At 48.3% G+C, this 17,956-nt stretch overlaps 1 protein-coding gene across 2 annotated transcripts in view; it reads right to left on the reverse strand.

The window, feature by feature from the left end:
* The window catches only part of NMNAT3 (nicotinamide nucleotide adenylyltransferase 3), a 121,183-nt gene extending 103,541 nt beyond the window's left edge, over positions 1 to 17,642 (reverse strand). For both annotated transcript variants that reach the window (XM_027584238.2, XM_027584236.2), the window contains exon 1: positions 17,445 to 17,642. The gene's annotated coding sequence lies outside the window, so the exon portion shown is untranslated. The remainder of the gene's footprint in view (positions 1 to 17,444) is intronic.
* Between the last annotated feature and the right edge of the window lie 314 nt (positions 17,643 to 17,956).

Here is a 17,956-nt window from a genome sequence, read left to right on the forward strand (position 1 = left end):
GGTGGTGGAGGCCAGGTGGTGAGCACCTGTTGACCGATTACCAAGGTGATGACATCCTAGGGTCCACTGTGTCTTAACCTCAATTAATTCACAAGCCAGTTAATCAGCCCCCAGAAAATCCAGTGTTGACTATAACTTTATTTTCACCATGATTTTTGATTATCACTGACCTCCTTCCACTCCATTACCCTTGTTAATTGAGAACTGACTATGCAGTTAAAATGAATGTTTCCTCCACTAACAGAGCTGTACCGGATTCATCTTAAAGTCCCTCGCAGCTCAAAAAGTGTGATGAATCCATGGATATATTGATCTGATACAATTCATTTCACCAAGAATTTATGAAATTACCACTCAGAGGTCACCTATTATGCGTTCATATGTCCAAGGGCTTACAGGAAAGAAATCGAGTTTTCGATGAAGAATAACACTGTATTTAGAGAGCCAAACCAGAACTTGGCCAAGACTGGCCTAGGTATTAGCCGTGAGGTCTGTATTAAAAGATGCCCAACACAGTTCCACCGATTTGGCAAAGTCACTGGAAATACAGAGAAGATAAGGTGAGAACAGACCCTCTGGGGGCTGCTCCTCTTCACCAGCTGGCTATTTTGGTAAGGACAAAAATAAAAAGAGAGAGGAGGCTAACAGGAGATCAGGGAACCTGATTATCTCTTCCAACACTAAGCTTGAAAAATGAACTTTCATGTAAAACCCAAAAGATTCAAAAGATTACAGAATTTGCCAAAGAAAATGTGCTAGGGAATCCGCAGCAACAATGGAATTCCTATTAAGCAGTATGTGCCAGATGTTTGACGAAACACCACAGTCCCTTTCTGTATGATAACACGGCGAAGGAATAATGCCACTAAGAAGGAAAAATCATCCTGCCTGAGGAAGGACAGTCGCACACCGTGGGGAGTCCTTCAGTGATCGCGCATTAAAGAAGACTCGGCCAGCTGTCTCTTAGTTCCTTGCCTCGGGACTATCAACAGCTCGACAAAAGCAACTGCACAACTGGGAGGCCAGAACCAGGTTCCCCAAAGGACCTCCTCTCCAAGCTGGCTCCTCCTCCGAGGACTGTCCCCAGCAGGCCCTGTCACACCCCTCCACCTCTGCCCCCAGGCTTGTCCCTACCAGGGTGGCCACTCATCGGTGGGTCTCCAGAGTATAGAGCTGTGTCTCATTTAGCTTAAGATGGAGTACATCCTAAGGGCTCTGTGAATGAGTTTTATTAAAAAGCCCAACTTTTTATACAAAATTACCACATACAGAGAAGTAGAGGAAACAGCATAATGAACTGCCACACAGAGGTCTCCAAATGGTCATTAACACATTTCCAGGTTTACTTCGTCTTTTTTCCCTGGAAGCATATTAAAGTACATTATAAAAACCATGACATTTCACCTCTAAATACTTCAAATATAAAGGACACTTTCTAAAAATAGAAGAGTTTCTCTTTTATCCATAGTATCATGATCACTCCTGACAAAATTAACAATAATTAACAAAAAATTGCTCAATATCCTCTAACACCAGTCCGGATGTCGGTGTATGCCTTCTGAGCAAAGGAAAGATGGACGCATTTGCAGCGATCCTGAGGGACAGAGCAGATGCCAAAACCCCCACAGGGCCTGGGAAGCCAATGTGCACCACCCCTGTCCCACCCGGGGGCCCCACCATTCCCGGAGGGGCAGGAGGGCGTGGTGGGCATTCCCTTGAGTGGCGCCTCCTTCCAGAGACCCTGGGGACCTTGCGCCCACAGGCCACTGCATCCAAACACAGCACTCCCCACACTCTGTCCAGTCAGCCCGTGGGTGGGCCATCTCTCTTCTCCCAGTGACCAGTTTTGCCCAGAAGGCTGGATCTGGACTCAAATGAACCTTGCTTGTAGCCCCAGCTCTGTCCCTGACAAGCTCTTTGACCTTGAGCAAGTGGCCTAAGCTCCCAGAGCCTCTGTTTGCTCCTGGGTACTATGAGAAATAAGGCGTGCCTCAGGCGGCTGTCATTAAGACTGGATGAGACCGTAGCCCAGGCTCTGTCAGGGAGCGCCTAGCATACTGCCTGGGCCATAACAAGCTCACCCCAGTTCAGCTGCTGACACTTGGCAGTAATTATCTTTAAGGCCACAGGGCAGCCAAAGGCATTAGGGTGAGCAAGTGAGTGTCAGGCCAAGAGAGGCCCACATCCTACCAGTTCTCTGAGGCAGGGCTCCACCTAATGGAAGAGGCCATAGAATCAGGCCTTTCCTAGCTCCCGCTCCCTCAATGTAGGATGGCGCGGCCGGATGACGTGCTGGAGAACTGGAGGAGGAAGGCCTGTGGACTCTGAGAGTAGAAGGGCTCTCTGTCAGGGGGGCCTTTGGTCACCTACCTGGGCCATCTGGTGTCTCCTACTGACCTCACCTCGGAGGCACCAACCTTGGCTCCTCAAGACACCTGCTGTCAGCTACTCCCCCTTTTCTCTCTATATTAATGACCACCACGGCCCAGCACCACCAGCCCCACCACCACCATCAACATGACTGTTTATCAAGCATCTCCTATGTTCCGGGAGCTTTGCTGGGTAATTTTCGAACATTATCTTCCTGACCCCGTGCTGCAATTTTTTTGAGGCGGGCATGACTATCCGCCTTTATTGACGCAGTTTTCTGTTGCTGCTGTAACAAATTACCCCAAACTTAGTGGCTTAAAGCAACACACATTGTATTATTTTATAGTTCCGGAGGTCAAAAATCCAAAAGGGGTCTCACTAATTAAAATCCAGGTGTCAGAAGTGCCACACTCCTTTCTGGAGCTCCAGGGGAAAATTTGCTTCTTGCCTTTTCCAGCTGTCATAGGCTGTCACATTCCTCAGCTCATGCCCCCTCCCTCTTCGAAGCCAAGCATGCCTGGCCCTGTCCTCCTCACACTGCATTAGTCCAATGGAATGTCCTGCCTTCCACTTTTTTTTTTGAAAGATTTTATTTATTTATTTGAGAGAGAGAGAGAGAGAGATCATGAGCAAGGTGGTGGGGGGAGGGTAGAGGGAGAAGCAGACTCCCTGCTAAGCAGGGAGCCTGATGCGGGACTTGATCCCAGGATTCTGGGATCATGACCTGAGCCAAAGGTAGATGCTTAATCGACTGAGCCACCCAGGTGCCCCTGCCTTCTGCTTTCACTTGTAAGAATGTTTGTGACTACATCGACCCCATCTGGATAATCCAAGATAATTGTAAGGTCAGCTGATTAGCAACCTTAATTTCATCTGCAACCCAATTCCCCCATGCCATGTAACCTAACATATTCACAGGTTCCAGAGATTTCTGGAAGGCCATTATTCTGTTCATCATCACAGGTGAGGAGACTGAAGCTCAGAGAGGTAATGGGGCTTACTTAAGGTCACACAGCTAGTAAGGGATACCAGACTCAGGAGTAAGATTATGTAGACTCTAGTCTAGCTCTGCTCTTTCTACTTTGCTGTGTGACTTTGGGCAAGTCACTTAACCCCTCTGGCCTGTTTCCTTACCTATAAACTGAAAAGTCTATCTAAATGCCAAGATTTCTTCTAGCAGCCAGTCTATGACCACCTGAGGATGTGGGCCTTCCCCTGACAATGTACATGGATCATAAAGTTAAGGACTCCATGAAACCCTCACCTGGTCTGTCCACATTGACCAAGACCCAAGTACTGACCATGAGAGGAAGAGATACTGACTTGGTCATGGCATGGACATCCTTCTCTCCCCTGACTGGAATTTTCTAAGGCTTTTGTCCTGGGAACCATGGAGACATGGACTTAAGGGCACCTACTGACTAACACCAAACTCCCCCTCCTAGCATACCACACAAATCTTCAGTCAACTATTGTGTTTTCCTCCCAATTCCCAGCTCGGAGGGGAATAAAGATTAAGGTTTCTTTGTACAATGAAAAGAAAAACAGGAAATCAAACAGCAAATGTACAGGGATACAGAAGATTGTTGAAGGTTCCCAAACCAAGGCAGGAAAAAAGGTTCCTCTTTTTTTTTTTTTTGGTTTGGTTTTAAAGGTTTATTTATTTATTTTAGAGAGAGAGAGAGAGAGAGAGTGTATGTGTGCACGCACATGCGAGAGTGGGGGAAGGGGCAGAGGAAAAGGGAGAATCTCAAGCAGACTCTGCTGAGCTCAGAGCCCAATTCGGGGCTCGATCCCAGGACCCTGAGATCATGACCTGAGCCGAAATCAAGAGTCGGACGTTCAACCTACTGAGCCACTCAGTTTTTATTACAGAAAACTACAAAAGTAGAGAGATTGGCACAATAAACCTTTTCTTGACCCCTAGACACCACCTCCAATTCAGGTATTCTTTATAAGCTAAAATTCAAATTTTGAATCATCATCTGCAGTGGGCAGCTCCACGTGTTGGTCCTGCATCCCTTTGTTTTGAAAGCTGCTCTACCACTCCTCCTTATGATTCTGGAAGATCTATCAGGATGTTCAGAAAACTTTCTGGCAAAGTGACAGTACAGGAGACAAATGGACAAATCAGAGCTCATTTGCAATACGGACATCAGAAAAAAGAGTGACTTCTTCTGAAATCTGGAGCTATAAACTTCATATAAACCTGGAGTTGCCATCATCCCTACATTAGAGAGTGAAGCCAACACAGTAATAGGAAGAGTTGAAATAGAAGGTGAGGGGGTGGCTCAGTCAGTTAAGCATCCGACTCTTGGTTTCAGCTCAGGTCGTTATCTCAGGGTCGTGGGATTGAGTCCCGAGTCAGGCTCTGCACTCAGTGAGGAGTCTGCTTAAGAATTTCTCTCCCTCTCCCTCTGCCCCTCACACCCCCTGCTTGTGGGTGTGCGCACGCTCTCTCTCTCTCTCTCGCTCTCTCTCTCTCTCAAATAAATAAGTAAATAAATCTTTAAAAAAGAGAGTGTGGGTGAGAGTCCTAGTGCCATTATCTGAGCACCCAGATCCAGCTGTGCATACCCTGAAACTTTCCTGTTATTGCCATATTCCTAGTTTTGCTCAACCCAGTTTGAATGAAGTCTCTATTCCTTACAACAGAAAAAATCCTGAGCATACACCATCCCAGAGAGAGTCCATCTTTTTGGTGGAGGGTCGAGTCTGGCCTTCTTAATTTAACAAAAACAATGTGTATTCCTCAAGGAATACATTTCCTAACAGAAACAGAAAAAGTACGTGATTTAAGAATATCTCCTCAATAAGAGAAGAATTCTATTTTGCGATAGCAACTCATCGATATCTTAGTACTCTATGATGACTACCACCCCCAACGACCCCTGATGGTGCTACTTTTGGATAAGACGAGTCGTCAGAGAGCGCCTCCCGGGAGACCAGGGGAACTACAAAAAAACTGGGCTTGGGCCTGGACCCACAATACCAGGCAGAACAGGGTGGGACCCAATTCCAGTTTCGGTGGCAGGCTGAAGTGGTAACTCAAATTAGGAGATGTGGCCACAAATAAAATCAGAGGAAGGGGAACCCAGGGCACCCAGAAAACCTATCCTTAGTCACCTCCGCCTGCTCTTCCTTCTTTGTCCCTCCTCAGTACAGGTCTCCTCCTTATGCTGTGGACACAGAGCCCCCTGTGCTACAGTGCCACAGTCCGTGACCTTTAGGTGGCCTTGGTCCAGTGAGAGGCGGGGGAAGTGCCATGATGGGATGAGAGGTGACGTATCATAGCTGGCTACAGTTCTCGAGGAAGGCTTCCAGTGTATTCTCTCCCATGAAAGACAGCATATAAATGTTACGCACTGCAGTAGTTCTGCAATAGCCGGGTGCCCACCCATAGAGAGCTAATAAAGAAAACTAAGGTAAAGGCACACAGTAGAATACTCTGCGTGCGTGCGTGTGTGTGTGACAGAGAGAGAGGGAGAGGGCGGGAGGGGAGGGAAGGAGAGAAAGCAGACACTCCATGTACTGATAAGGAAATCTCTCCCTGATATATTGTTAAACAACAACAACAGAAAGCAAGGCACAGAACCGAAATATAAAAATACCTATAAACTCTGGAAGTATGTAAAGAAACAAAACAGTGATTGTCTATGAGGAGGCATGTGTAAGGGATGAGAAAGAACATTTTCACAGTATACATTTATACTTATTTTAACTTTCCAATCATGTAAATATGTCACCTACTCAAAAAAAAAATTTTAAAACAAAACAGAAAGCTGTGACTTTCCAGGTGTTCTCAAAAGAATAGTTAGACATTATGTGAGGACTATGACTGGATGTGTTTTCCAGCATAACCACAATGTGACAGGCCTTCTATCCAGAGGTGTGTCTATGTCTCATCCCCTTAAAGCTGGGCAGGATGGTAAACAGGGCAAAAGTGACACTATGAGACTTCTGAGGTTGGCCCCCGAGGACACCTATTCTGAGAATCCAGCTGCCATGCTGTGAGGAACCCAGGCTACGTGACAATGCATTCCTGGCCCAGGTCCCGGCCACCAGGCCCTGAGATGGCCCCAGCCATCTAACTGCCACTAAATGAGAGACCCAGAGCAAGACCTGCCCAGCTGAGTCTAGTCAACCCCTGCAACTGTGAGAGATGCTTATTAAATGACTGTTTGCTTTTAAGCCCCTAAGTTCTGAGGATTAGCTCCTGGTTTGTGCCCTTGTCCTACACTTCATTTTCCAAGATGGACGTTTTCTGACAAACTTACAACAGTTTACCTATGACCCCAAGGAGGTAGCAGAAACAAGGTGAGAGGGGCAAATATTTGCTTGGCCCTGTAAAAATGAATCATCTAGAACAAGTGAAAGATGCTGACTCTGGGTCACATGGGAACCACAAAAGGCACTATTTAGCAGGCTACCAGATACAAAGCTCTGGCGAGAGGGGATGTATGGAGATGGGGATGCAGGAGGCATCTATGTAAAGGCGATTGTTAAAAACCAGGGGAATGGATGAAATCATCCAGGAGGGGTGTGTGGGCGAGAGGAGGCCAAGGGAAGAACTCTGGGGCTGCCCGCCCCCCACCCCCCGCCACCGCTCCCAAAACACCAGCAGAGGAAAGGCAGCAAGGAGAGAAATCAAATCAAGGAGGAAAATCCAAGAAAGAAGGGTTCAAGAGCAGAGCATGGTCAGAATCATCCCATGTTGTACAGAAGATACGTCCAAGGAAGGCCCAGAAGACTTGGCAATGTGGAGGTCACTGGGAACCTACAGCAGAGCAGCCTTCCTGAAGTGGGAGGGGAAAAAATTAACATTTCGATGCCTATGAGACTGGGGCTCCCTGCTTTATCTTCTGAGAAACACCAAAGGGAAAAGGGAAGAGAGGAAAAACATAAAATGTGCGTGGTAGAAGGAAAAAAGGAAGGGAGACAAACACTGACAAAGGGAATAACCACCATCTGGCAGACACAGGAACGAGAAGGCACAAGGTGATCAAACCAACTACCTCCTCTTGCATTCATCTTTTTTTTTTGGTAGAGAGACTAGGAAAGATTCCTTTGTTGACGGTTCACGGCAATGGCAAGGATGAGTAAAAAGGTGTGCAAGAGCGTGGAGAGTGCACAGGCCTCGCCCAGTGAGCCGGTACTGATGAAGGGCAGTGGCTGCAGGGGCACTTTGCAGAGGGGGACGCAGGAGGACACACCGAGGAACGTCTGCCACGCACACAGGACACAGGGACGGGGCATTAACACCAGCTACTCATAGTCTCATTCTTTGCAGAACTGCACGTTGAACCGTGGCTTGAAGGAAAATGGCCACATTTCTCTAAAACACCGGGATCCTGAATCTTTTCTATACAAATTGTAAAAAGCCCCTAACTCACAGCAAATGGTTTAGCCACTCAACTCTACTGAGCTCGCTACATGAGCAATTTTAAGTCATCTCTTGGAGTAAGGCCTTCATTTGTGGTGACAAATATGCCAATAGAGTTAGTAATAGTAAGTACATGGAAAATGTTTCTAGAATCTGCATTACCCCCCCATTTCTGCCACTATTCCTCCTCCATGCAGAGAAAAAAACAAACCAACAAAAACCAAGCATATAAAATGGATTGAGACCCACAAAACTATAGCGTGAATTAAGTTGAAATGTCAACACAACCATTTTGTATGCCTCAACTGTGAAGAGATATTTTGATGAAGAGCTTAGTAAATCTTTAATTGGAGATGGAGTGTTTCTACATAAAGGCAATGACTACAAAAAACATTTATCATAGTGCCTAAAGCCATAACTACAGGAATTCTCTCCCATCCTTTGGTATTAGTGTCAGTATGGTGAATCCAGTATTAATATTAAAACATGGCACTGGGGATATAATCATGGGTTGACAAAGGAGTTTAAATGTTGTCTCCCAATGAATTTTTCTTTTAAGATCATCTTAATGTACTTGAGAAATGACAGAAAAAAGTCAAGGTACAACAGAGGTGGAAACATTGCCACGATAAAGATCAATCTTATTACACACTCAGGCCCTCTTCTGAAGTGGTGGTGCTCAAACCGTACAGCTGTGAACACTAGCGCCACTTAAGTCAAATATTAATACGCCATCCCAGTTCACAGGGAAAAATATGGTAATATTTTTCTTAAAGATTTCTTCCCACAGTTTTTTCATAAACTTCTGGGGTTGGTTACTACTTAACGCAGTCTTCAATTTAGTATAAAAGGGTCTCTGATTCAGCACAGAATTGCAGATTTGGTCATTTTCAATTTAGTACATTGATAATGTTCATGGTGCTTAGGGAAGAATGTCAGAGCAGATGCTGTTAGTGCTGTGCCCCGAGCATTCAGGCCTCCCTGTTTTCTGTTTTGTTGTTGTTCTAAGATTTTACTTATTTATTTTCGAGAGAGTGAGTGAGCATGAGCAGTGGGGAGAGGCAGAGGGACAAGCAGACTCCCCACAGAGTGGGGAGCCTGACCCCAGGACCCTGGGATCATGACCTGAGCTGAAGGTAGATGCTTAACTGACTGAGCCACCCAGGCACCCCTCAGGCCTCAGTCTCAAGGAAAGCCAGCTTGACTTCCACGTGCTTGCATCTGCATCCCTTTGCCCTGATGCTCCACCTGGGAAATGGAAGCTGCCAGAAGTCCCAGAGAATTAACTCCATATAAGGAGCAATGCTCAACCAATGATGGACAGCAATGGTGGTTATATATTCAGCTCCCACTCCCCATGAGAGGCTAACTCTGGGATGGGTGTTCTACACTGGCTGCCAGAGATTACCAACCGATTTAAACTCCAGGGGTCCACACCAGTGACCTGCTCAAAGATGTGCTTGTCTGGCTCGTTTCCCTATTTTCTGCTAGTGCTTCACGTGATCTCTTCCCAAATACATCACCAGACTCAACTCTTGTCTCAAATAAAGATGCGTGTTATGATGTCCCAATTGTGGCCAATTGAGTGAGTTTGAGAACTGCTGCGTTAGGATATACCACTGGCCAAGCACTAGGCCCTTGCCAGTGCCAGGCAGAGAGGATGCATGGGGTTTAGGGCCAACTCAGGGGACAGTTGGTATTAAGAATATAAAACCCAGTACCAGAGGTACTGGAGTACCAAGGCCTGAGCAGGACAGGACGCCAGAGCAAGGCAAGGCTGCCGAGACAATTGCTGACCTAGGAAGTGTGTGTGTGTGTGTGTGTGTGTGTGTGTGTGTGTGAGCAAGGCAAGGCTGCCGAGACAATTGCTGTGAGCAAGGCAAGGCTGCCGAGACAATTGCTGACCTAGGAAGTGTGTGTGTGTGTGTGTGTGTGTGTGTGGGTGTGTGTGTGTGGGTGTGTGTGTGTGTGGTGTGTGTGTGTGTGTGTGTGTGTGTGGGTGGTACTGGAGTACCAAGGCCTGAGCAGGACAGGACGCCAGAGCAAGGCAAGGCTGCCGAGACAATTGCTGACCTAGGAAGTGTGTGTGTGTGTGTGTGTGTGTGTGTGTGTGTGTGTGTGTGTGAACAAGGATGAGGAAGGCTAGCAGAAGGATATGAAGCTGCAAGGCAGGGAGGAGTTATAGCCTTCTCCACCTTAAAACCCCCTGAGCATCTGAACCTACAAGCCAGAGTGAGCACATCTGCCGGGCACTTACCTCGTGGACCCAGAGAATGTCCTTTGCCCAGAGACATGGAGGCAGGGAGCCAACCCTGGTGTTAGAAATTATTGATTGAAAGATTTAATCAGGAGAAGGCCATAAGTGTAGTGCCCTTAAAACTGCAAACAACATAAAGGTCATTATTTAACTTAGCTTGTTTTAGGATTTTTTTTTTTTCAGGGAGTCGAAATACAATACAGAAAGTTGGAAATGTGAAAAAAAAGTTATCCCTAGTTCCTCTGTTCTAGAGCAATTCTTGTTCCCTTGGAGGCATTCCTTGCAGACTGTTTTCCTGAATATGTACTTAATGTAATCGCATTCTGTTCCCTGAGCATGTAATGACTTCCCAAGTTACTAATCTCCACAGTTTTAAGTACTGCATAATATTCCATCAACCTAATTTTCTGTAGCTACCACACTCTCCTATGCTATATATTCAGGTCACTTGTAAGTTTTCACCATTATAAATAATGATGAATCTTTATACAGTGGCTTTTTTCACTTTTCAAATTATTTTAAGACAGAATCCCAGAAGCCAAAGGCTTGGTAGCATTCCAGGGACCCCTGAAACAGGCAGCCTTCCTACTTGTATCATCTGCAGTCCTCTGATTACTCATAAAATATAAAGTGGGTACAACACTGGTCTCCTCCTTCACACACACACACACACACACACACACACACACACACACACACACACACAAAGACAAAGCTGATGAATGGCATTATAAAAATTACATAGAAGAAGAACAGATGGGAGAAATAAAAAGCAAAGCCGTCTTTGATACTAACCATAGGGTCTGTGCAATAAACACCCATTTCTGATCCTTCAAATGAACATCCGAAAGTGGATAATAATTTCAAGTTAGACTCCTCCACACTAATTCACGTAATAGGCATTCTGCCCTAATGATCCCCTGCTCACAGAGAGACTTCGAAAGACTGCTCTGTATCTGGACTGGTGTGACCCCCTTGCTGACACGGCCATTCACGCTCTCCCACAGGCCACTTACTGGGCCCCAATCCGGGTTAGTTCCATCACTTGTTTCCATCATTCTTTTCCCTCCTCAACTGCAAAGGTTTTTCAGCGGGCAGACTGACAGCAGGGCTGCTGGTGGCTGTGGCTAGCATGGAATTAGGCTGAACTGTGTGGGTCAGCCTTGCTCCACGCTCCCTCCTCTGCCAAACACTGACCAGGTGGGAAGGACCACAACCAAGGCGCTAAACCCTTCGTGTCTGCCTTCAACCATGTCCACTCTGCCGCTGCAAGTCAGTTCCAACACTCGTCCCTGGGCTGTGTCCTGCCTTGACAGTTCCCTTGTAGAGGAGGAAGCCAGGGAGGGGGACAGGTGGGCGGGGGGCAGGGGGAGGCAGAAGACTGGCTCTAATTTAAAACCGTCTTAGGAGCTCTGAAAAGTTCCAGGTTGACTGATGGACACATTTACCCTCCAGAACCTTTTTTCATAAGTACCTACTACTTAACTTATTCCCAAGAGGAATAAATACCGTCCGTGTGTGTCAGCCTTATGGGAGGGAGATTTCCAGAGCCCCTTCTTTCCTCCATGGCTCAGGGCCACACGATGACAGTCCTGTGAAAGCTGTGCCCTGAGAACATGGCAGTCACACCCATCCCACCGAGACTGGCCTTCTCAATCTCTGCCCTGCAATGCTACTTGCCTTCCTTTGCTTCGGGGAAGGTGGTAGCTCATTTCTTGTAATCGGGTCCACGGCTAAGACTGGGGGGCAATCGAAGATGTATTTTGTCATCCACTCGGGCCAAATAAAGTAACTCTAATAAATACTCAGTCCAGAAGACAGAATGGTTCCTGGGGCTGTTGGGATCATGTCTTATTTAAAACCTTCCTTTTGTGTTATTTTCTCCTTGCTCTCATTGGAACTGTAGGGGCCTGAAGGCAGGCATGGAGTCCCTCTGGTAGAGGGAAAGCGGGCTCTGCAGGGGTCGGGGCCCTGCCGCAGGTACATGCAGCCAGGTAGCCCCGCCCTCCTGGACAAGAGCAGTCAGCTTGACACTTCTTTCCTCCCGGATGGCAGGTCACTAGCCCCAACGTGAGAAAATCTATGCTGGAAACTGACTCGGCCTGTGTGCACAGGGCTATCAAAGAAAGAGAAAACAGGCTTTCAGACGGAGCCTGTCACTGGGAAGGGAGAGAGCTCCAGGGCCCACAGCAGGGCTGCTGGTGGCTGTGGCTAGCATGGTTTAGCCTCAGCGAGCCAGTCGTCTGTTTGTTGCCACTACCTGGCGCATGTGTGAGGCTGAGGAAGGGAACACCCAAGGAGACAATCCAAAGAGGGGCTCTGCAATCTTCAAAGGGTTAAGTAAATTGACCATTAGCATTCTTCTCCCATTTCGAAGCTAAAGCACAACTACTTTTTAAAACACCCTTCTTGTAAGATTATCCTGGCAGCATAGACCACAGTTTACCAGAATTTACAGAAAAATGCCATCCACCGGTCTTCAAGGTGTATACATAAATGAGTATAAGCCTCTAACCAACATTTGTGGACATACTTTATACTGATACTGACTAGATTTCTGTAACTGTCTCACCTTTTCACATGCTCATGGCATGCCAGGCCTCTCCTTCCTACAGTTAACCCAGTTTATAACATGACATTGTGTGTGTTGATGTGCTTAATTCTGCCTTTCATAACAACCTGTCTCATGATGTCTACGGGCCCCATGAGGGTTGAGACTGCGGCACTTTTGACTCAGCATTCTAATCCCCACGGCCCTGCCTGAAGAAGCTGGAAAAGGAAGAAAGGGAAGGGAGGCAGGGAGGGATGGAGGACAAAGAGCCAGGCACGGTGCTGGGGACCAGGAACGCTTAGTCCAACAGCTGTGGAAGTGCTCACAGCCCAGCAAGGGGAAAGCCTGGGTCCGCTGGAGAAGGGCAAGCCCAGCAGAGGTTAGAAGACTGTGGGAAGGCAGGGACAATTCAGAAAAGCTTTCCTGCAACAGACCGTGTCTCTATAGCTGCTCCAGGGACTCTGGCTTTAGGATTTTTTTTTTTGGTCAAGGGCAGGGACGGCAGGGAGGCATGGAGATATACAGATCACACCTACACTGGACAGGAGGCCAGGCCCAGAGGTGGCATTCCTAGGGAGAAAGAAGAAACAGCTCTCACTTCCAGAAGACTCCGCCACCCTCACCCAAACCATCACTGTGTACCTTAGATTTCCCCAGATTCATACTAGCAACAGAACAAATGCCTTTCTATTCCTATTTCCCAGGTTAGGGCTGTGGGTCTGTGTGCACGTGAGAGAGACAACGATGAGGGGGCCGTCAGTCCACCGTGGTTGGCTAAACACCACCACGCAGAAGTGCGTGGCTAAAACAGTGGGGTAGAAGCTGCCATCCCGAGGCCTGCCCTGCAAAATGGGATCCGTCTGTCTTCACCAGAGAACCATGATAAACGAGCAAAGACAGACACTGGTCAGGACAAGCCACTTTATTTAAGAGCTTTGACAGCCCAAAGTGGTTTTACATAGAGGCACGGAAGATTTATCTAGATGATAAAATACCTGAACTTGAAAGGCACATAAATTATCATTTTGCAGGGTTTTTTTCCTTTTAAGATTTCACATAGTCAAGTGCTTTAAGTAATGAATGAAATGCACATAAGTTGACTTAACTTTCACAAGAGTTGTCTGGCTAGTGACTGCGGAGAGTCTTTGCTTCTCCATGGGGCTGAGTTCAGAATCAACGCCACCTGTCTGTGTCTGCCACCTTCTGTTTCCACATCACAGTGATCATTTGGAGGACTGATAAATACGGTAATAACAGCAACTATTACTGCCTGAGCACTCACCATACCACAGTCTGCACACCCAGGATAGGAGCATTACGTAATCCTCCTAACAGCCCTGGGAGTTCGTACTATTGAAAGAGGGCTTCATCTACTTCCCTTTCCACCTCAAGCTTCCTAATTAAGTTCTTCCCACTTCATCTCTTAACTAGGCAAGAGACCCTGCAGGAAAGCATCCCCGATGGGAACCGAAACTACCCCGTCAAGCCATAAGGACTGCCCTGAGCCAGCAAGGCCCCCAGGACTGACCCCAAGACACTGATCGACCTGACCTTCACTGCCCACCTGCCTGTACCCACTGACCTTTGTCCCACCTTTTCCTTATATAAAGGAAGTATTTTTGGCACTTTGGCAATAATCTTTAAGATGTTAGTCTGCTGGCTCCCTGGTGTTGGCCTCACTGAAATTCCTTTCTTGTTTCACCACCACTGGTCCCTCTGCCTTTGCATTTTGTCAGCGGTGAGTGGCCAAACCTGGTCTGTTTGAAACCCTCCAGAGCCAGGTACTCTTGCATCCCTGCACCCCTGCTACACAATGATTCCCATTTTCCCGATGCAAAAACTGACCTTTTGAGAGTTACTACGATGCATGTGAGGTCACATAAGCAATTTTATCAGACTCCAAAGCTGCAGTGTTCACCACAACACTGCAACATACATGAAAATACTTGGCCATGAGCAAGTACTTGAAAACACTAGCTATTTTGCCTACCTTCATACTCCTTTATTTTTTTTTTTTAACATTTTATTTATTTGAGAGAGAGTGTGCATAAGCCGGGGGGGGGGGGGGGGGGGGGGAGGGTAGTAGAGGAAGAGAGGGAGGGACCAGCAGGCTTCCTGCTGCACGTAGAGTCGGACATGGGACTCCATCCCAGGACCCTGAGATCATGACCTGAGCCGAAGTCAGGTGCCCAACCAACTGAGCCACCCAGGTGCCCCATACTCCTTTCTTTTAATCAGCACACTTTAACACAGAGAAGTCTGCCTCTCGGGTTTATATTCATTCATTCATCCATTCACCGTTCATTCTGGGCCCAGTACTCTGCTGGATGCAGGATTTACAGGACTGCATTCCCCAGCTCCCTGACCAGTCTTAGGCAATTACCAAACCCCTATGAAGATCAGCATGGGGCAGGGGCAGCCCCTCACAGGGGACCCACACCGAGCTGTGGGTTAGAGATACAAACTGAACAAGACAATTTTAGATCTTTTTCACCCTGGTCCCCACCCCCTCCCTTACCCCTTAGCTTTTGCTCTGTTTCTCTGGCTAGAGTCTTCCAAGACCCAAACTCCAGGCCTTCTGACATGTGGCTCCCCAGGAGGCCTTTTATCAGCAGAATGTTCCTTTCTCTGGTCTGGGCTGAAGCTTTCCGGTAAAACCAGTGCCACAGATAACCCAGCTCCTCAGCTAATCGCCCTGCACAGACCCACAGAGCCACCCCCTCACCCCTACCTCCCACCCTCCCCCTGCCTGGTTTCACAAATTTTTGCCCAAAGTAAGGAATAAGAACAATAACATCAGCAGTAGCAACTTCCTACATGTTAGACACTGCTCAATATATTTTAGGTACACTAACTCATTAAATCCCATAATCCTCTGACCTAGGCATTATTATTATTCCTATTTTAGTTCATTTAGGGGAAGTGGGGGTTAATATTTCTTCAGGCCCACCTATATGCCAAGCATTGTTAAGTTTGCACAATCAGAGGATAAGTGATCTGCTAGGGTCCATCACAAAGCTGGGAAGTAAGGAATAAGAATCTGGACCCAGGGGCGCCTGGGTGGCTCAGTCAGTTAAGCGTCTGCCTTCAGCTCGGGTCATGATCCCAGGGTCCTAGGATCGAGTCCCACATCGGGCTTCTCTCGCTCCCCTTGCTTGTGCTCTCTTTGTCAAATAGATAAATAAAATCTTAAAAAAAAAAAAAAAAGAATCTAGATCCAGGTCTGCAGTGGCCTGGCCTATGGTACCCCTTCCCCACGGTCTGCAAGGGGGAACAGAGTGGCTGCACAAAGACAGCCCTCTCCCCCTCTTCCTCCAGCATCCTTCTGTTAACGTCTGTCCTCTGTTTTTATTACCACTATCCACAAACGGTTCCAGATTCCTCTCTCAACTGTGTTCCCTCACTCTCCGGGCCTCCCAGCCAGTTTTCATGGAGGAAATCCTAAAGCCTACAGCAACAGTGTAAACAAAGCCGAAGAAGAAACTGGGACCCTTCAAGCCAATAAAATACACGAAGAGGCTGACAGGTATTCCCTGAAGTGCCCAACCCCCTTCTAAATCCCTGGGGTTTCAAGATCTGAGGGGTCCTCAGCTAGGGACCAGAGGGTTACTGCCTCTGGGGAGGTTTTTTGGCCAGCTGTAGGGGGTGACGCCACCAGTGAAAGTGAGCAAGTAACAGAGGGTCAGAATGTGAGCCCTATGTTCTGGGGGCTCATGGAACTGGCAATAACAGATGAGGCCTTTCTGGGAAATGGGTACGTGGCCAGGGAAGAAGGGCACCCCCAGCAAGGCCAGAGGGTCAGAAGCCCTCCACTGAGCTCCCAGAGCGCTGAGCCCACAAGCTGAAACTCCGTTTACTTCACCTAGCCCACCCTACATGAGCTCCAGGAGGGCAGGCCTGCGTCAGATTTCTCTCTGAACCCTCAGGGCCCGTCAAAAGTGAGTTCTAGTTAAATGCTTCCAGAATAAATGATCAAACCAGGCATCATTTTAGAGACCACACTGAGAGATTCTACTCAGACAAGGGAAGAGGACTCCAGGAGAGGGGAAGTGAGTTTGCTCAGAGGCAGGCACACACTTTATAGTCCAGATCAACATCCTAATCCATCCAGAAACGTTTCCACCCTGTACTTCATTTACTCACCCCTGGAACACCACTAAGTCATGTAAATTCAACAATTCAATCTTCAATGGGCAGGAACGGTCCTATTTTACAGAGCGGGAAGTTCAGCAACTGGTTTCCCCACGGGTCTCTGCAGGCAGGCCCCACTGACCTTCTTTCCTCAAAGAAGCCACATTCTCTAACAAAATGTGTTTACTCTGTTGTTCTCCACCCTGGAACTGTTGGACTTATGTTGAAGTTTGCGCTCCAGCATCCTTCACAGATGGGGACTGCCGGTTAAATGCTCGCCCGACACCCTGCACTTTGTATCTATACGGCTCTTACCACATTCTACCGCTTACACAATGTGTGTAGATTATCTACTGGCTGTGGGTCCTTCCCACTAGACTGTGAGCTCCAGCGCGGCGGGCACCATGTTCGCGGGCCCACCTCTATATACCCAGCACTTGGCCAAGTGGCAGGCACTCCGTGGCACACGGTAAGTATCTGCTGGATACGTCTTTGTATCTGCAGGCTGCCGGAGTTGGGGAAGATGGAATCCGAACTCCTGTTTGCCGGCCTCGGGTCGGAGCGATAGGGGTATTGGGGCTTGGGCTGACCACGCTGTGGCGAGAATGGGCGGCGCGAGGGGGTACAGAAGAGGCGTTCTGGCGTCCATCCTACCCTGGACTGCTGCCGGGCTCCGCACCCCGCCGCCACCTGTCGCCCCTCCGCGCCCAGGTGTGGGCTCGCGAGGGCTAAGGCGGGCTGGCGGCACTTACCTTCGCGTGGCGGGGCTCCGCAGAGACTCTCTGTGAGCCTCGGGGGACTGCCAGGGACTGGGGTATCCGCCGCACCGAACCCGGGCTCCTGGCCCGACCGCGGCCCTGCACCGGAGGACCGCGCGGGACTGCGCCCGCTCTCGCGACGCAAGGCCCTCTCGGCCCGGCTGCCCCGGGACGAGCCCGCCCCGCCCCCGAGCGCCGAGGGGGCCGGGCCTAGGGTGAACTTGACCCCACGCTCCCCGGGCGCCCTGCCGTGGGCGGAGCCAGAGGAAAACTCTGCTCTACGCCCCGCCCCCTCGGTAGGGGCTGTCCCTAAGGGGGACGGGGCCCTGCGCCCCGCCTCTTCGAAGCCCCGCCCGCCCCACCCCCAACCCCACCTCTGCTTTCCCGCACTGGTCTTACTGTGTTGTGTGCCTCTTTTCCTGTTTTGTGTTCCCGTTTTCTTATTTTTATTTCTTATAATTATTTTCTTATAATTATTTAATCTTATTTTATTTCTTATAATTATT

Source organism: Zalophus californianus, chromosome 1 (genome assembly GCF_009762305.2).
Source record: "Zalophus californianus isolate mZalCal1 chromosome 1, mZalCal1.pri.v2, whole genome shotgun sequence".
In the NCBI taxonomy this organism is placed as follows: Eukaryota; Metazoa; Chordata; class Mammalia; order Carnivora; family Otariidae; genus Zalophus; species Zalophus californianus.